The 16,218-nt window shown below is 41.6% G+C and overlaps 2 long non-coding RNA genes across 2 annotated transcripts; both read left to right on the top strand.

The window, feature by feature from the left end:
• The first annotated feature begins 620 nt into the window (after positions 1 to 620).
• On the top strand, positions 621 to 2,061 carry LOC142777230 (uncharacterized). The gene is made up of 3 exons (XR_012887981.1): positions 621 to 695; positions 797 to 874; positions 1,875 to 2,061. It is a non-coding gene; the product is annotated as an uncharacterized LOC142777230 (long non-coding RNA).
• A 1,191-nt stretch (positions 2,062 to 3,252) lies between these two features.
• Positions 3,253 to 7,700, top strand: LOC142777229 (uncharacterized). Its single transcript, XR_012887980.1, has 2 exons — positions 3,253 to 3,325; positions 6,948 to 7,700. It is a non-coding gene; the product is annotated as an uncharacterized LOC142777229 (long non-coding RNA).
• Positions 7,701 to 16,218: the final 8,518 nt, after the last annotated feature.

Here is a 16,218-nt window from a genome sequence, read left to right as displayed (position 1 = left end):
TCTGGGAACGCTGCCTTATTAAACAAAGAGCACGTGTATTTGTAGATCCTTGCTTTCGGATCTCCGGAATGGCTTCGAGTATCACCCGTTCTTTATGACAATCAGCACACTCGGTTGCCCAACTATGACTGAAAAAACGTTGAGATCTATTTCGACTTTATTCCTCGCCTGCGTTCCGGTTGCCGAACTGAGGAAATTGCTGGTAAATCGGTGGCGATGGACTTCTTCAATGACTCAAACTTCGCCATATGCGTGATAGCCGACAAGTTCATATTCAAGAAAGGATGCACAGATCGATGATGGAGTTCGTTGGTACAACTCGCACGAATGATCGCTTACGAATCCTCGTAACATTCACGCATGCAGGATACAGTGCCGAAGGAACTACTGACGCAGGAATTTCAGGAAGCGTTGATCGACCGCACAATTCTCCATCCTACTGCGTCAGCGTACCCGCCGAGGCCGGCGTACATAACCAATTTCCTCAAGTGTCTCATGAACAAGGTGTGGTTCGCCAATGACTGACATCTCGGCCTCCGGCGACTCCTGACTAACCGCAGAATCACCCTCGCTTTCGCAGCTAGAAGAAAAAAAAATGTCGAGATCACGGACAGCCTGTATACGTCCACTTTGCCGAGAAACTCGGAGGTGTGAACAGCGATGAAGACATCCCCGGCTTCGTCACGTACACCATCGTGAGTTTTTTCCCGCTGCGTTTGATTGTTCTAGTTCACCTTTTTTTTTCAACCGAGCGATGGCGTAATTATACATGGCGAATCGATTGTATTCGTTCTAGGACGCTCGCATGACAGTCACTTTAAAAGAACATACGGCTTCTGTGGTTGGTGGGACGACAAGCCTCACAACATGACAGGTGAGACCCCTTGCTTACGAAGCCGTGTATGCCTGTAAGGTGCGTGTATGTGGCGATCCGTGAGTGCGTAGGATCCATCAGGAACTGCACGGATTTTGGCACCGAGATCGGCCGTTACCACAGTTACACTTGAGAACGAAGAAGCGATAGTAGCGTGCGCTATCTTAAAAGGCCCCCGCACTAGCATCTCTTCAGGTTTTGTCAGCATAGAGAAAGGTCAAGTGAAAGGCGGAGAGGCTAAACAGGCGAAAGGTTTCTGGATTGCTAGCGAAGAAGGCTACCTGTGGCACCATCAATCAGTACCAATAAATTTCCTTTAGGTGTCTGTAGCAACATTTAAAGTATATGTAACCAAGCACAAAGATTAAGGCACATGTCACTGAATACTAAGATTAAAGCACGCATCTCTTGATTGTAGTGACAGAGAAATCCAAAGCTACAACTGAAGGCCCTTCAATAGATCCCAGCTCGCGATAAACACTGGAGCCGCACATTTAAACTTCGCTGGTTAACCGTCTGTACAAAGCGCTTAAGCGGTGCTTTTTATTTTATTTTTCTTTATTGACTTTTTACTGAAGGGTCTCAATTTAATTAACTTGTTTCTATTCCAATTTTTCTTTGTGAGACATTCACGTAATCACATGGACGTCTTTACCAAATGCATAGGTTGGTCTTTTATATTCCTGCTTAAAACTTTGCACAGTTCATTAGATTATCTGACGATACCAAAAGCTTGTCAGCCATGGGCTTATTGCACATTTTACTGCAGGTATGGCCTTTCAGGGGCTACTGCTAACTAGGATTTACCATTTTAACTTTGCTTTAGGTGATGATTATGATTACCTTACGTTTTTCCTTGTAGGCATCAAAGTTTCTGTCTGAATGGTGCCTCGAAAACAGGCATTTCTTGCATGGCAAATAAGTTTGAAAACTTCTAGACAGTTCGTTTGCTCGATCCGAGTGCAGATTTCGGTAACCACAGCAAATCGTTTCACCGCAGGCGCATTCTAGAACTGAGGTGTGGCGTCGGACTGACTGGCATCGTCGTGTGCAAGACCTGTCGCCCCTTGTAGTACACATTCACTGATGGCCACGGCGCCGTTCTTCGCTCGCTAGTGGACAACCGCAAGTGGAACGGCGTCACGGAGTGCCATGCAAGGATTGAAGCGCTTCATTGGGGCGAACAAGCAAATTTCGAGGAGCGTTGCTGAGCAGACGTAATCCTCAGAGCTCGTATGTTGCAGATTTTTGGTGAAATTCACGAAAACTAAAATGCTATAAGACCAGAATGACTGTTCAGGAGCATCGATAATCCGCAAATCATGTTTAAAAAAATTAGGTTTAAAAAAGTCCAAACCGGACAAAGAGAAAAAGGCACATAAGGAGCATCTATGCATGTGTTACATTTCATTTTCTATAGGCCAGTTCATGCATTTTAAATGTATTAAAGTGATAAAAATTAAGTAGGCAGTGAAAGAGGACTGTGCAGTATATTCTTTGCCACAATTCACTGGCAGAGGCCCTGGGGAACTTTCAGTGCTTAGTAATCCTCTATTTTGTCAAGTTGCTGCAAAAAATTTCACAAGACGGGGCAAAAACACGCCAGAAATTGTGCACAGTCTACGTTTTGGGCGTTACATCGATAGTAGATACACAAAACACACTGTGAATGCAATGAGATGTAAACTGATTATGAATATGGCCTTTCATTGTGAAAAGGCCATCTGCATAAAGAAATAGTTACGTATGTGTGCTCATTATTGAGTACATCTATAGATGTGCAAATTGTTTGCGTACAGTTAGTAGTTTACCAGCCAGTTTGTATACGCCATCTTTCCCCACAGAAGCATTCGAAGTTTGGTCATGAGAAAAAGTGTCTATGCTTGTAGTTAATTAAATTTTATAAAACTATTTTTGCCATTCTAAACATTTGCATAGTAATGCATAATATATGTATTTTCTCATTTCAAAAAAAATGTGTAGAATAACATCCTGTACGTTGATTGAGTGGAACCTCTTGTTTCTTTGCAGTGTGCACTGTATAGGACCGATGCTAGAAACTTGTAGAGGTTACACAAGTACCAGCTTTACAAGTTTACCCGCATGGGCACGCGAAATATCTGTCGGTTTCCACTGTATTTACAACGACGCTTCAGTAATTGATATTTTCTGTGTGTATCACATACTTCGTGCGCACTGGTGACATGTGCACGGACAGGTTCACAAAGTGCTTCACAGGCTCGTGTTGCAGTTTCGCCGTAGTTGGCCCATCTTATTAATGCTCCTTCTGCTTTTCCTATTCGCAAATTCCTTCAGACCTGGTGTACGGCCCGGAAGTCGTGTCAGCCCTCGTCACGTCCCTGGCGGTTGTGCTGGCACACGGCGGCGCAGCGTACATCCCGTCGACCGTCCGCAATCCTGAAACTCGTGCGTTGTTCCTCAGTAAACTAGGTAAGTTTTTTTTTGTGGTCGAGTGATGAGCAACTGGCGTGCTGATTTTGCCAGTGGGCAATGATTGTTACACTGCTGGGGCACACGTATTTCTTTTACCCTGCTCACATTGTTATACAGTTGGACCTACATATATTGAAGCAACGTAAAAGAATTAGGTATTGGGAACAAAGGACAGCTGTTAAATCCCCTTGAATCTAGTACTTTCGATATGTAAAATTATTTTATGCATCAAATTACCTCTGTAGAAAATTCTTTTGTTATCCCCTTCAGATTAGATACGAACAGCTGACCACTCTTAGCGGTGCTGCCCCACTGGTCATGATCATTGGGCAGACAGCTAGGCACTGTATTTTGTGCTCTAGTATGACTAGTTAGATAGGCACGTAACTTGGGCTCCATGTTTTCAGAATTGGTCTTTGAATTCAGAGGAATCTTTTTTGAACTTAATGTTTTGGCAGAAATTCAGTATTTATCAGAATTTAGTTCCCCAAATTCTCTGAGTTTATCCCAATTATTTGAAATCTGGAGTTTAATTTTGCATCATTCTTTTCGGTGAAATGCTACACGGCCATGAAAACATCTTACCATGCGAAGAATGTTTTAATTGTATGGAAGATTTAATCGTACAAATACACATACTTTTACACACAAGCACAGATACCTCAATGCAGAACACCCAAGTTGGTGCATGTTACAACCTTGAAGCTTGTTGTACTAAACGCAAGCGTACTTTACGAGGTCAATTCATTCAATGTCGTGTGTAATGTGATGTCCCAGTGGAGTCGAGCGAATGTATATTACGATGTCCCTTGTCTTACATTCCTGGGTGCCCTACATACGTTGACGTCCCTCGCTCCATGCTCATCAAGCGCTTTGGGATGGGTGCAGTCTGTTTGACATGAAGCAAAACTTATGTCGGCCAAACCGGCTATCAATGACTGCTCGAAACATGCCCTTTCAATCAAGAGCGGGACAGGGTCGTATCTGACATTGAAAACGCAAGTCAATAGAATAAATTGGATTTGTCAACAGCTTTATTAGCGAGTGTTCATTGTTTTTTTGTTTTTATTCAAAACATGGAGCTCCATTCATAGCCATTCAGAACTAGAACGACCTTACAGGAAAATAAATGTCAAACATTGTATGCCACATAGTATGCCGCATCCTCCAGTATGCTACACTCTGTTGCAAGTTTGCACTTATTTATTTTTCTTACTACGGAGCCCGAAGGCATTTACAGAGAGGAGTGAATTATAGCTATTAGCTAATGGCAGCTTGCTTTAATGTTCACCAATTGAGAGAAGGCAAAGCGTTAGCTTTATATTTAAGTTATTAGTAGTTCTTGCAAGGACAGGGTTGAAAGGCACATTCATGCACTTCTTCGAAATTATTTTCAAGTTGTTTCATGGCAGTTGTATAGAATAAATGACAAGACATGCGATTTATAAGAATAGGATTAGCGCGATATACATTGTGACAAGGGATTTGCAGCAAGAAAGTGAAAAAACACCAGAACACTGTCAACTTTCAGCTTTAAAGCCTTGGGATTACTGTTTTGTGGTGGTCAGAGCGAAAGGGTAGGCCTTACAGCAATCCTTAGGTCTTCTGGAAGTCACCACTTTCCCCCGTTCATTATAATCTGGTGGACCAATAGATTAAAAATTATAAAAGAATATTAGAGAAAGGACACCTAACTCTTTCGTTACCACGTGAAAATGCTTGTTTTTTATATGTCTCGGGAACATCGTTTTTGCCAGTTGGAAAAGTACTCCAGCATGCATCACAGCATGCCAAACTTCGCACAATGAAATGCTCTTTCCAAAAAATATATAGTGTAGAACAACAAAAATATTTTAGGGTGAACAAAAATGTGAAATTTTTGGTTGCCAGATGGTAAACAGTGCAATAAAAGACATTATATATACAAAAATACTCAAAACTAAGAAAATTCAGAATATAAATTTTTTAGGTAAATGACCTAGGAACAATGTAAAAAATAATTATTGTTGTACAAAATGTTCTTCACATAGATAAAGAAAATCAAAACCGAGGTGCTGCTCCATTGCTCGTGCCATGCGGTGAAGCATTGCATAGTTTTTCATGAGACACAAGTGTACTCATACTCTTTTCTCAGTAAATTTTTGTTGTCTTGTGATAAGAGTCTCCAGGTGTTCTAGTATAGATGGATACCCATGGTGTGAATAATTCCTCTGTAATCTAAGTGTCCAATGAACTTCTCTATTTCATTTAGTGTCACCTCTTTTCATGAGCCACCTCACTCCGCATTAGTTGGTGTTCCCACATATGCATCCAAGCATATTTGTTTTTCGTTTTCGCACGTATCGTATTAATAAAGAATAATATTGCGTGCAGTTCTAGAAGGCTTCGCGCTGTTTCGTAGTCAGGGCCAAGATGTCCTTCGGAAACCTTCTTGTAGTTAGGAGAATCTCTGCAGCCAGCGCCAGCACACCACACTCCAACGAAGTGTGGACCACGCACGTAACCAGAGTAGCTATAGGATTGCGCACAAAGGTCAGAATCTCTACGCAGTTGTGGCGGAGAAGACAAATTGAGGATGTATAGTACAAAAAAAAACCATGAACGACTGTGAATGTCTCAGGTACGACATCGCCATAAAGCTTGAAGCTGAGGTGCTGTCATCTTCGAACTCTAAGCTCGTCGTCGCTCAATTCAGGTGGGGTAACAAGAGAGTTTCGACGAGCGCATGAGTTTTGCAGCGCTGGTGCGCACCCTTGCGTGCGTGATGATGACGTCATAGGAGCGACTAGTGCCACTAGATGCTACCGTGTGCCTGATATAACAATGAGAGCAAAACAAAAGTTACTGGAAACGGTCATAGATGGCCGCTTCGACACTTTAAACATGTGGCGGACCTTGGCAAATATTTTTTGTAGCACAAATTTTCCCCAACTCCTAGCAAGAGCTCTCTATTGAATGTTTGGCATATTATTATGGCCATTATTACTGTTTAACACTGTCAAATAGCAAAGCTGACGTTTTAATTTGATATTCGGCTTGCAAAGGTTCTTTTCATTACAGAACTTCGGTATTACTATACCATAATTACAAGGGGCATGCCCTTCTGTCAAGTTCGCCAGCCTAGTGCACTTATCAAATAATACACGCACATTGGTTCTCGCAAAGGTTTGTAAAAAATCACTATGTTGCCGAAACGAGCAAATTCAAATTGATTCTGAAAGTTGAATGCCTGAACTAACTACTAGAAAGGGCTGGATGCACGAAAAATAAATTTGACATGCCAAAATGGACGATCCAAAAGCGTCGATTACCGGTGATCGATTTGAATAGGTGTGGCAACGATAAAGCTAGAACTTGAATCAAAGGAGATAGCTTAATATAGTTCTTGTGTATGACAAAAGTAAATTCGTATAATTTAGGCAACATATTTAAGAAAATACACTCCTTAAGTTTTTGTTCCAACGTGCAACTTTTTTGTGATGCAGCAGGATGTAAATCTAATATGAAATGCAGTAGTAAATATCAATATATACTGATGTAAAACAATTGCTTAAGCAGCTACTTGTGCGTGTTCACCTTGCAAAAATACTTTTTGTTTTTGTCTTCTCTCTTTCTGCAGATGAGGCATCGCTGCAATACGAACCATGTGCAGGTCCACGGGAGAAGGTTTTCTTCTATGATCGCTCTTGCTCAGTTGCCATAGACAAGATCACAGCATGTTCTAGATGACACGATAATTCACACTGTATCACGTTGTGTAAGACAGGAAATTTATATTCCCAGTGGCTGCATTTCGATAGAGTTAAAATGCAGACACAAATACGCCTCTCTATGCTTCGATTTAGGTGCATGCTAAGGAATTCGAGGTGGCCGAACTTATTCCGGAGATTCCCCACTATGGTGTGCCTTATATCCGTGTCACACAGGTATGATGATGATGATATCATCATCAGCCTGACTACGTCTACTGCAGGACAAGGGCCTCTCCCATGTTCCGCTAGTCAACTCGGTTCTGTACTTGCTGCTGCCAATTTATACCCACAAACTTCCTAATCTCATCTGCCCACTTAACCTTCTGTCTCCCCCTAACCCACTTGCCTTCTCTGGGAATCCAGTCAGTTACCCTTAATGACCAGCGGTTATCCTCTCCACGCGCAACGTGCCCGGCCCATTTTTTCTTCTTGATTTCAACTATGACATCCTTAACCTCGGTTTGTTCCCTGATCCACTCTGCTCTCTTCAGGATGACACAGCGAACGCTGCGTCGTCCTCAATTAAAGCTGAACCCTCTTTGTAAGTCTCCAGGTTTCTGCTCCGTAGCTAAGTACCGGCAAGATACAGCTGTTATATACCTTCCTCTTGAGGGATAGTGGCAATCTACCCATCATAATCTGAGAGTGCTTGCCAAATGTGCTCCACCCCATTCTTATTCTTCTAGTTATTTCAATCTCATGGTTCGGCTCTGCGGTTATTACCTGCCCTAAGTAGACATAGTCTTTTACAACTTGAAGTGCACTATTACCTATCTCGAAGCGCTCTTCTCTTCCTAGGTTGTTGTACATTACTTTCGTTTTCTGCAGATTAATTTTAAGACCTACCTTTCTGCTCTCCTTCTCTAACTTTGCAATCATGAGTTGTAGTTCATCCCCCGAGTTACTAAGCAATGCAATGTCATCGGCGAATCTCATCGGTATAACACGGGTATATAAACCACTGTTATACTCATGTTGCATGTGTTATACCCTTGTTGGGCGGAACTTTTGAAAAACCATCGAAACAACACAACCCCGTCGACTCGATAGAGTTGCCACGCTGCCATACAGCAGTTTTGAGCGGCCGTTGAGTGGTTCAGGTGCTTCTAATCCGTTAGGCCACGAGGGCGATAAAACACGGAAACGCAGTCGCAGGGTTTGAACCTGCGCGGGAAGAACCCAGTGGTTTTCAAGCCCATCGCCTAACCACTCGGCCACGACTGCGGCGTTCAGGTGCTTCTGACAAACAAGTGTAGAACACTACAGATCATTATTTTCGCAGTCAAGTAACCAAAAGTTAGGTAATAGAAATCTCCTTAAAAGCACCAAAATGTCTATTGTTTTTGTTTAAACATTTTAATATATTGTTTATTGTAACTAGTTAAAAGCAAATATTTCGTTTTTAAACACTCTACCACACAAACAAATTTTTCTGGTTGTGGTGCAAATGAGGAGATCATTCGTCACATCAGTGGCAATGAGCATGCTTTTGTGCCAGAAAAAAGGAATTCTAATTTTAACTTGATGTTGAAAGTCGACAAAAATGACCGCTAGCATCACCCAACAGCAATTTGGCCAATCTACTGGCAGGACTAGAAGTCCTTGCAGATGGACCTATTTTGCTTAAAAACAAACGTCTATAACGTGAAATTATATTTTACCGACTTGATGCAGCTTTAGGTTGTGCCAGAGACTAATTCCTGCTTTTTTTTTTGGCAGCGTCTCGTGCGCCGCGCGGCGCTCCAGCCATCCCCACACAGAACTGGCTGCTGCGCCGCACGGAAGTGACGTCACTTTAAAAAAATTAACGTAAAGCTATTTAAATGTGCAAATAATTACTTTATAATGCAATAAACTTACAAAATTGTCATTAAACAAGTGTGTAACGTGTTTTTTATAGTGCATAAATTAATTATGGCAGCGTCTCGTGCGCCGCGCGGCGCTCCAGCCATCCCCCACACAGAACTGGCTGCTGCGCCGCACGGAAGTGACGTCACTTTAAAAAAATTAACGTAAAGCTATTTAAATGTGCAAATAATTACTTTATAATGCAATAAACTTACAAAATTGTCATTAAACAAGTGTGTAACGTGTTTTTTATAGTGCATAAATTAATTATTAACGCATTGAATAAAAATATTTGTTTTTGTATACTGTTTTTGTAATATTAGTATATATTGCTCAATTTAACAACCTAATAAATTATTTTTTGGTTTGTAAGTATTATTAAAAGGAAAATAAGTTGATTGTTTGTTCTGTGCTCGAGGGTGCAGCGGGTTTGCCCCTGGTTTCGGTTTGGAGCGTATTTTGATCCTACGACTACCCTAATACAGTACATGTGTACAGTATTGTACACATACAGTACACATACGTACAGTATCGCACACAATATTGTACAGTACATGTGTACGTTCTACATCGCAATGTGCCATGTCAACAGCATTCGCCGAACAGGGTGTGATAAATCTGCATTGCAACGTCAACAGAGTGTTTCTTTGATAGACCGAGAGGAAATCGGTGGTCTGGCGTCAAATTAATGTGCATCCTTGCCTGTCGACAGAGTGTTTCTTTTGTAGACAGAGAGGAAATCGGTGGTCTGGTGTCAAATTAATGGGCATGCTTGCCTTTCGTTCGCGAAATCTATGCGTCCAGTGACGCTGTTCTGGTACCACGTCTACTGCGGCGCGTTTTTCTGTCATCAGAGCCTCAATAAATAGCGTGAACAGCATTGCTTACCCAGTGGCGGAGGAAACGATGCAGTCAGTTGCATCGTTTTCGCTTACGGGCCTGGAGTTTTGTGTGTCCTTGTACGTCTCGGCAAGAAAGTGCATCGATTGTTGAACAAGCGTATAAATGTCCTATTCTGCGAGGATAATCAAACATTCGAAATCAAAGGAGGCGGCATTCAGGAAGATCAGTCCAATATGTGCTTAGGAGAAACTTGTTAACTTGTGTCGCAGACAGTACATTGTTGTTATTGATTTCAGCAGTGCTCTGAGGGACGAGGATCTTTCAGTGCGCTGCTAAAATCAAGAATGCGATCCAACTTGCGTATGCAATTTTCAGTTTTCATGCAGCACATTATTGATCGCCTTATATGAAAAAGTTAACAAAAAGTCATTTATGTACGTGCTATGCATGCCACGTTAAGCTTCTGTGCTAACTATACCCTTGCACTGGATATTAAAATGTTTACATGCTTACACTCTGAGGAAGAGATGGTCCGCTTATTTCTTTTAAACAAATCTGGAATGTTGGCCATGTTGTCGCTTGTGCCTCTAGACCAGGTAGTCGTGTCTGGACCACCAAGCAAACCAGCTTGACCTTCCTCATGCCCAGGGTTACACATCTTAATTCATGCGGCTACGATGTGCTGCTGCACTTCCACTAAGTATGAGTTGAATATGTTCGCAAATAGACTGCCATATAAAGCACTTGCAGGTGCTCTTCGGTTTTCTTTTTTAGCGTGTTATAGTGCAGCGATTGGTTCGCAGGTAGGACTTGCAAACCTTGTACAGCTATGGACAGGGCTGACTATTGTAGCTTCGTATGAATGTAGAAACCTTTTCCAAGTAGAAAGGTTATTATCATCAACATAAGAGAAAGGTATACAAGCTGTTTTCATCCAACCTTTCTTCACAAATGAGATAAAGATGACTAACCCATTACTACTTGAATTACCAGCCATACTGTACAGGTTGCCATCAATTTAATTAATGCAACACCCAACATTAAAACCACACTAATTCATTAATTTCACCTGTGACGACAATGTTAGTACAGTCAGCATTAGGCCGGCAATCGTGGCACTGCACGAGAGCCTCTTTTAATGTTGCCTATAGCAGCTAGATTACAAAAGCACTACAATTTTGTCGAAAAACTCACATGATCTACGAAGTCTTCACGTCTCGCTATTGAGGTGACCAGGGCATGGTTGGAAGTGCTGCGATCATATGTCTGACTAAGGAGCTGAAGTGCTTGCTTCATGTGTGATGCCTGTATTGCGTTGATTTGCTTGCATCGGATCCATGCATTCATTGTGCACGATGACCTAAACTGATACGACACATGCATTTTAATCTCTCATAACATAGACAGATTAAGAGATGCCCTTCTTGGCTACTTAGTTCATAACTGAAGCTCAACAGTGGCAGGACAAAAACATGTGGGTCTAAAGGACCGGGCAAAATCCTCCTGACCTTATATGATGGTCTACTGACAAATTTTGTCGCCTCCTCACCTACGTCAAATTTAGTGTTAGTTATAAACGTTCGGCGATATTAAACTTCCAGGCTTCAGTTTTGTCACTTTATCTATCTTGGCTAGTGATAAGGTAGCCCATGCCTTACTATAAAAGCTTGTTAAGACTTTCGCCTAACTCAGTTTATCACGAAGCCTATACAAATTGTAGGTTCTGATTTTGATGAGATAAACCTTGAAACTTCTTTTTCTGACAGCCTTTTAGCTCTATGTTCTCCCCATTTTTTTAAACAAAATTAGACGCCGTTCAAAACTACCCGAACTCATGATATGACACATACCTGTTACAAAAGTACGGTGTAGTAAATGTGCATTTTTGCCTCAAAGAGCCAATAAAAAGAAGAAACAAAAATGTCTGTGTAGGTCTACACTGTACCCTATTAATCCTTGGGAATTCAACAGCAAGTGATATGGATTACAGAAAAATGCTCAAAGCCTCAAGCCGTCAGTTGAGGTGCTGTGCACTATCATCATCAGCCTGACTACGTCCACTGCAGGACAAAGGCCTCTCCCATGTTTCGCCAGCAGTTAACTCAGTCCTGTTCTTGCTGCTGCCAATTTATACCCGCAAACTTCTTGATCTCATCTGCCCACCTAACCTTCTGTCTCCCCCTAACTCTCATGCCTTCTCTGGGAATCCAGTTAGTTACCCTTAACGACCAGCAATTGTCCTGTCTATGCACTACATGCCCAGCCCATGTCCATTTCCTCTTCTTGATTTCAACTATGATATGCTTAACCCCGTTTTGTTCCCTGATCCACTCTGCTCTGTTCTTGTCTCTTAAGGTTACACCTACCATTTTTCTTTCCATTGCTCGCTGCATCATCCTCTATTCAAGCTGAACCCTCTTTGTAAGTCTCCAGGTTTCCGCTCCGTAGCTAAGTACCAGCAAGTTACAGCTGTTATATATCTTCTTCTTGAGGGATAGTGGCAATCTACCTGTCATAACATGAGAGTGCTTGCCAAATGTGCTCCACCCCATTCTTATTCTTCTAGTTACTTCAATCTCTTGGTTCGGCTCCGTGGTTATTACCTGCACTAAGTAGACATAGTCTTTTACTAAAAACTCGCGCTCAGCTTGACGACTTAACTCATCGCCGCAGAACTGCCCGCCTTTCGCTTCTCCACAAGCTCTATCATCACCCATACCTTCACCGCATTTTCGAAGCACCAACAGTCATCTTTCCACGCACAGACCATATCTTCAAGATAAAATGTATAACTTGTCACTCAGCTCATTACGCTAATTCCTTCTTTCCCCGAACAATAGTTGCATGGAATAGCTTGCCATCCCACATTGCCACTCAAGCAGATTTCCCAACATTTAACGAACTTTAACTCAACATTTCCGATTAGATATCCACCGCGCGTACTCTCATTAAGCTTCTTCATATGTACATCAGTGTTTATTTTTCTTGCTTTCATGTGTTAATGTTTTTCACAACCATTGTACACGCTTGATTTGTATTATTTATGTGTTAATTACGAACTTTTGTATCTTAAGATCATGCCATCATTTTAGTTTTTTTTCCTTGTATACTGTATTTGTTAGTGCCCTTAATTTATGTTTCCAGTATTCAATATTTCATCTCTACTTAATTTTTCTTTTTTTCATAGTATCTGATTTTGGTTGTTGTTGTTGCTTTTTGTATTTAGCTCGCTTTCATTATTTTGTTTAATCTTGTTTTTAGACTGTATAAGCGTACAAAAATTTGTTTCATGTGTTTGTTCCCCTATGTAATACCCCTTCGGGGGCCTTTAGGGGTATTATGAAATAAAAATAAATAAACAACTTGAAGTGCACTATTAACTATCTTGAAGCACTGCTCTCTTCCGAGGTTGTTGTACATTACTTTCGTTTTCTGCAGATCAATTCTAAGACCCACCTTTCTGCTCTCCTTGTCTAATTCTTTAATCATGAGTTGGAATTAGTCCCCTGAGTTACTCAGCAATGAAATGTCATCGGCGAAGCGCAGGTTACTAAGGTATTCTCTATTAACTCTTATCCCTAACTGTTCCCATTCTAGGCCTCTGAAAACCTCCTGTAAGCATGTGGTAAATAGCTTTGGGGAGATTTTATCCCCCTGCCTTACACCCTTCTTGATTGGTATTCTGTTGCTTTCTTTATGAAGCATTAGGACAGCAGTTGATCTTCTGTAGATGTACTCCAGGATCTTTGTATATGCTTCATCGACGCTCTGATTCCGCAGTGTCTGCATGACTGATGATATTTCTACTGAATAAAACGCCTTCTCGTAATCTATGAAGGGTATGAATAGTGGTTGGTTATATTCTGAGCATTTCTCTATTATTTGATTGATAGTATGAATGTGGTCGATTGTTGAGTATCCTGTTCGAAATCCTGCTTGTTCCTTTGGTTGATCGAATTCTAATGTTTTAATAACTCTGTTAGCAAGTACCTTTGTAAATAACTTGTATACTACGGACAGCAACCTGGTCAGCCTGTAATTCTTTTAGTCCTTGTCATCTCCTTTCTTATGTATTAAGATGATGTTAGCATTCTTCCAAGACTCTGGTACCCTTCCCGTCAGGAGACACCTCGTAAATAGGATGGCTAGTTTTTCTAACACAATTTGTTCTCCATCTTTCAGCAGATCTGATGTTACCTAATCCTCACCAGCAGCTTTGCCTCTTTGCATGCTCTCCAAAGCTTTTCTGACTCCTTCTATCATTACTAGTGGGGTGTCATCTGGGTTACTGCAAGTTCTTATAGTATTAAGGTCGAGGTTGTCCTGGCTACTGTACAGATCTCTGTAAAACTCCTCCGTTATTTTAACTATCCTATCCATATTGGTAGTTATTTTGCCTTCTTTGTCCCTTTGTGCATATATCCAATTTCTCCCTATTCCAAGTTTCCTCTTCACTGTTTTGACGCTTCCTCCATTTTTCAGAACATGTTCAATTCCCTCCATGTTATACCTTCTTACATCGAATACCTTACGCCTATTAATCAACTTCGGAAGTTCTGCCAGTTCTATTTTGTCTGTTGTACTTGAGACTTTCATGCTTTGACGCTCTTTAATGAGGTTATTCGTCTCCTGGGACAGCTTGGCAGTGTCCTGTCTAAGTACCGTACCTCCAACTTCCACTGCACACTCCATAATGATACTCTTCAGATTATTATTCATTGCGTCAACGCTAAGGCTGGTTTCCTCGATAAGAGCCGAGCACCTGTTCTGAAGGGAGACTCTCAATTCCTCTACTTTCCCTCACAGTGCTAGCTAATTGATTGGCTTCTTGCGTATCAGTTTCTGTCGTTCCTTCTTCAAGTCTAGGTGAAATCGAGACCGTACCATTCTATGGTCACTGCATCACACCCTGCCAACCACTTCCACATCCTGCACGATGCCTGGGTGTGCACTTATTATAAAGTCTATTCCGTTCTTACTTTCCCCATTAGGGCTCCTCCATGTCCACTTACGGTTTCCTCGTTTTTGGTAGAAGGTATTCAAAATACGTAAATTATTGCGTTCTGCAAATTCTACTAGTAACTCTCCTTCGGCATTTCTAGTACCGATGCCATAATCTCCTACTGCCTGGTCTCCAGCCTATTTTTGCATTAAAGTCTGCCATCAGTATAGTATAGTGTGTTTTTACCTTACTCATTGCTGATTCCACGTCCGTCTTCATAGAAGCTTTCAACTGATGCGTCATCTTGGCTGGATGTAGGCGCGTAAGGTTGTATCCTTCATCTTGTATCTCTTATTGAGTTTAATTACGATACCTACCACCCTTTCATTAATGCTATAGTATTCCTATATGTTGCCAGCTATGTTTCTGTGAATTAGGAACCCCACTCCCAGTTCTCTTCTGTCAGCCAAGCCTCGATAGCAAAGGAGGTGCCCATTCTATAGCACCGTATAGGCCTCATCTGTCCTCCTAACCTCACTGAGTTTTATTATATCCCATTTAACACCCTCTAGCTCCTCGAGTAGTACAGCTAGGCTTCCCTCACTAGATAAGGTTCTAGTGTTAAACGTTGCCAAGTTCAGGTTCCAATGGTGGCCTGTCCGGATCCAGAGATTCTTAGCACCCTCTGCTGCATTGCAGATCTGACCACCGCCGGGGTCAGTTGCTTCGCAGCTGCTGGGGACTGAGGGCCGTGAGTTATTTGACGTATGCATGTGGGAGGTAGTGGCCAGATACTGCACCCGGGTGGCCAATCCATTTCTGGTGAGAACCCCCCCACCCCCCTTAGCTCGGGTCCGTGGTGTCACTACACACTAAACGCCTGCTTATGCAGACGCCCCTGCGTGTACGTCCACTGTGCTATGTAATAAACCCTGGAGATTTTGGAATGTAATATAAGCCGCATTGATATCCTGATCCATCTGAACATTGACTAGCTGAATGGCGTCTATTCTGCCTATCTTATTATAAAAGCGTTCTCTTCTGTTTTCACTCTTGAAATGGTTACTCCTTTTCGAATCTTTAGTTCATTTCATGATTTCTCTATTCTATGCAATAAATTTGTAGTCGTCAGTAAAGATGGTATTTTTTCTTTATTTACAAACAATAAAAATGCTGCAAGTATAGATGTCCTTGTTTTTAGCCACGATATATTAAAATATATTTGGGAGCATTTTTGAAGCCTTTACTGCACTTTTTTTATTGATCATTATCCTTTTGCTGCATTCCTCATCACTGGTGTGAAGCCAAGTTATGCAATGTTCTAATCAGGCACCTGCCCTGATTCTCTAAACTACAGACTCATTCCTTTCACTTACACTTTTTCCAAGCTCCTCGAAGGCTTCATTCAAACTCAAATAAATAATTATTTCAAAGATTACATCATGTTTAAATAGCACAGTTTCTGTAAGGAATTTCCTTGTGATCATCAGCTGACATAATTTACT

Source organism: Rhipicephalus microplus, chromosome X, assembly GCF_043290135.1.
Source record: "Rhipicephalus microplus isolate Deutch F79 chromosome X, USDA_Rmic, whole genome shotgun sequence".
Classification (NCBI taxonomy): domain Eukaryota; kingdom Metazoa; phylum Arthropoda; class Arachnida; order Ixodida; family Ixodidae; genus Rhipicephalus; species Rhipicephalus microplus.
The sequence above is the reverse complement of the archived record's forward strand: the minus strand, read 5'-3'. Positions and strand labels throughout refer to the sequence as shown.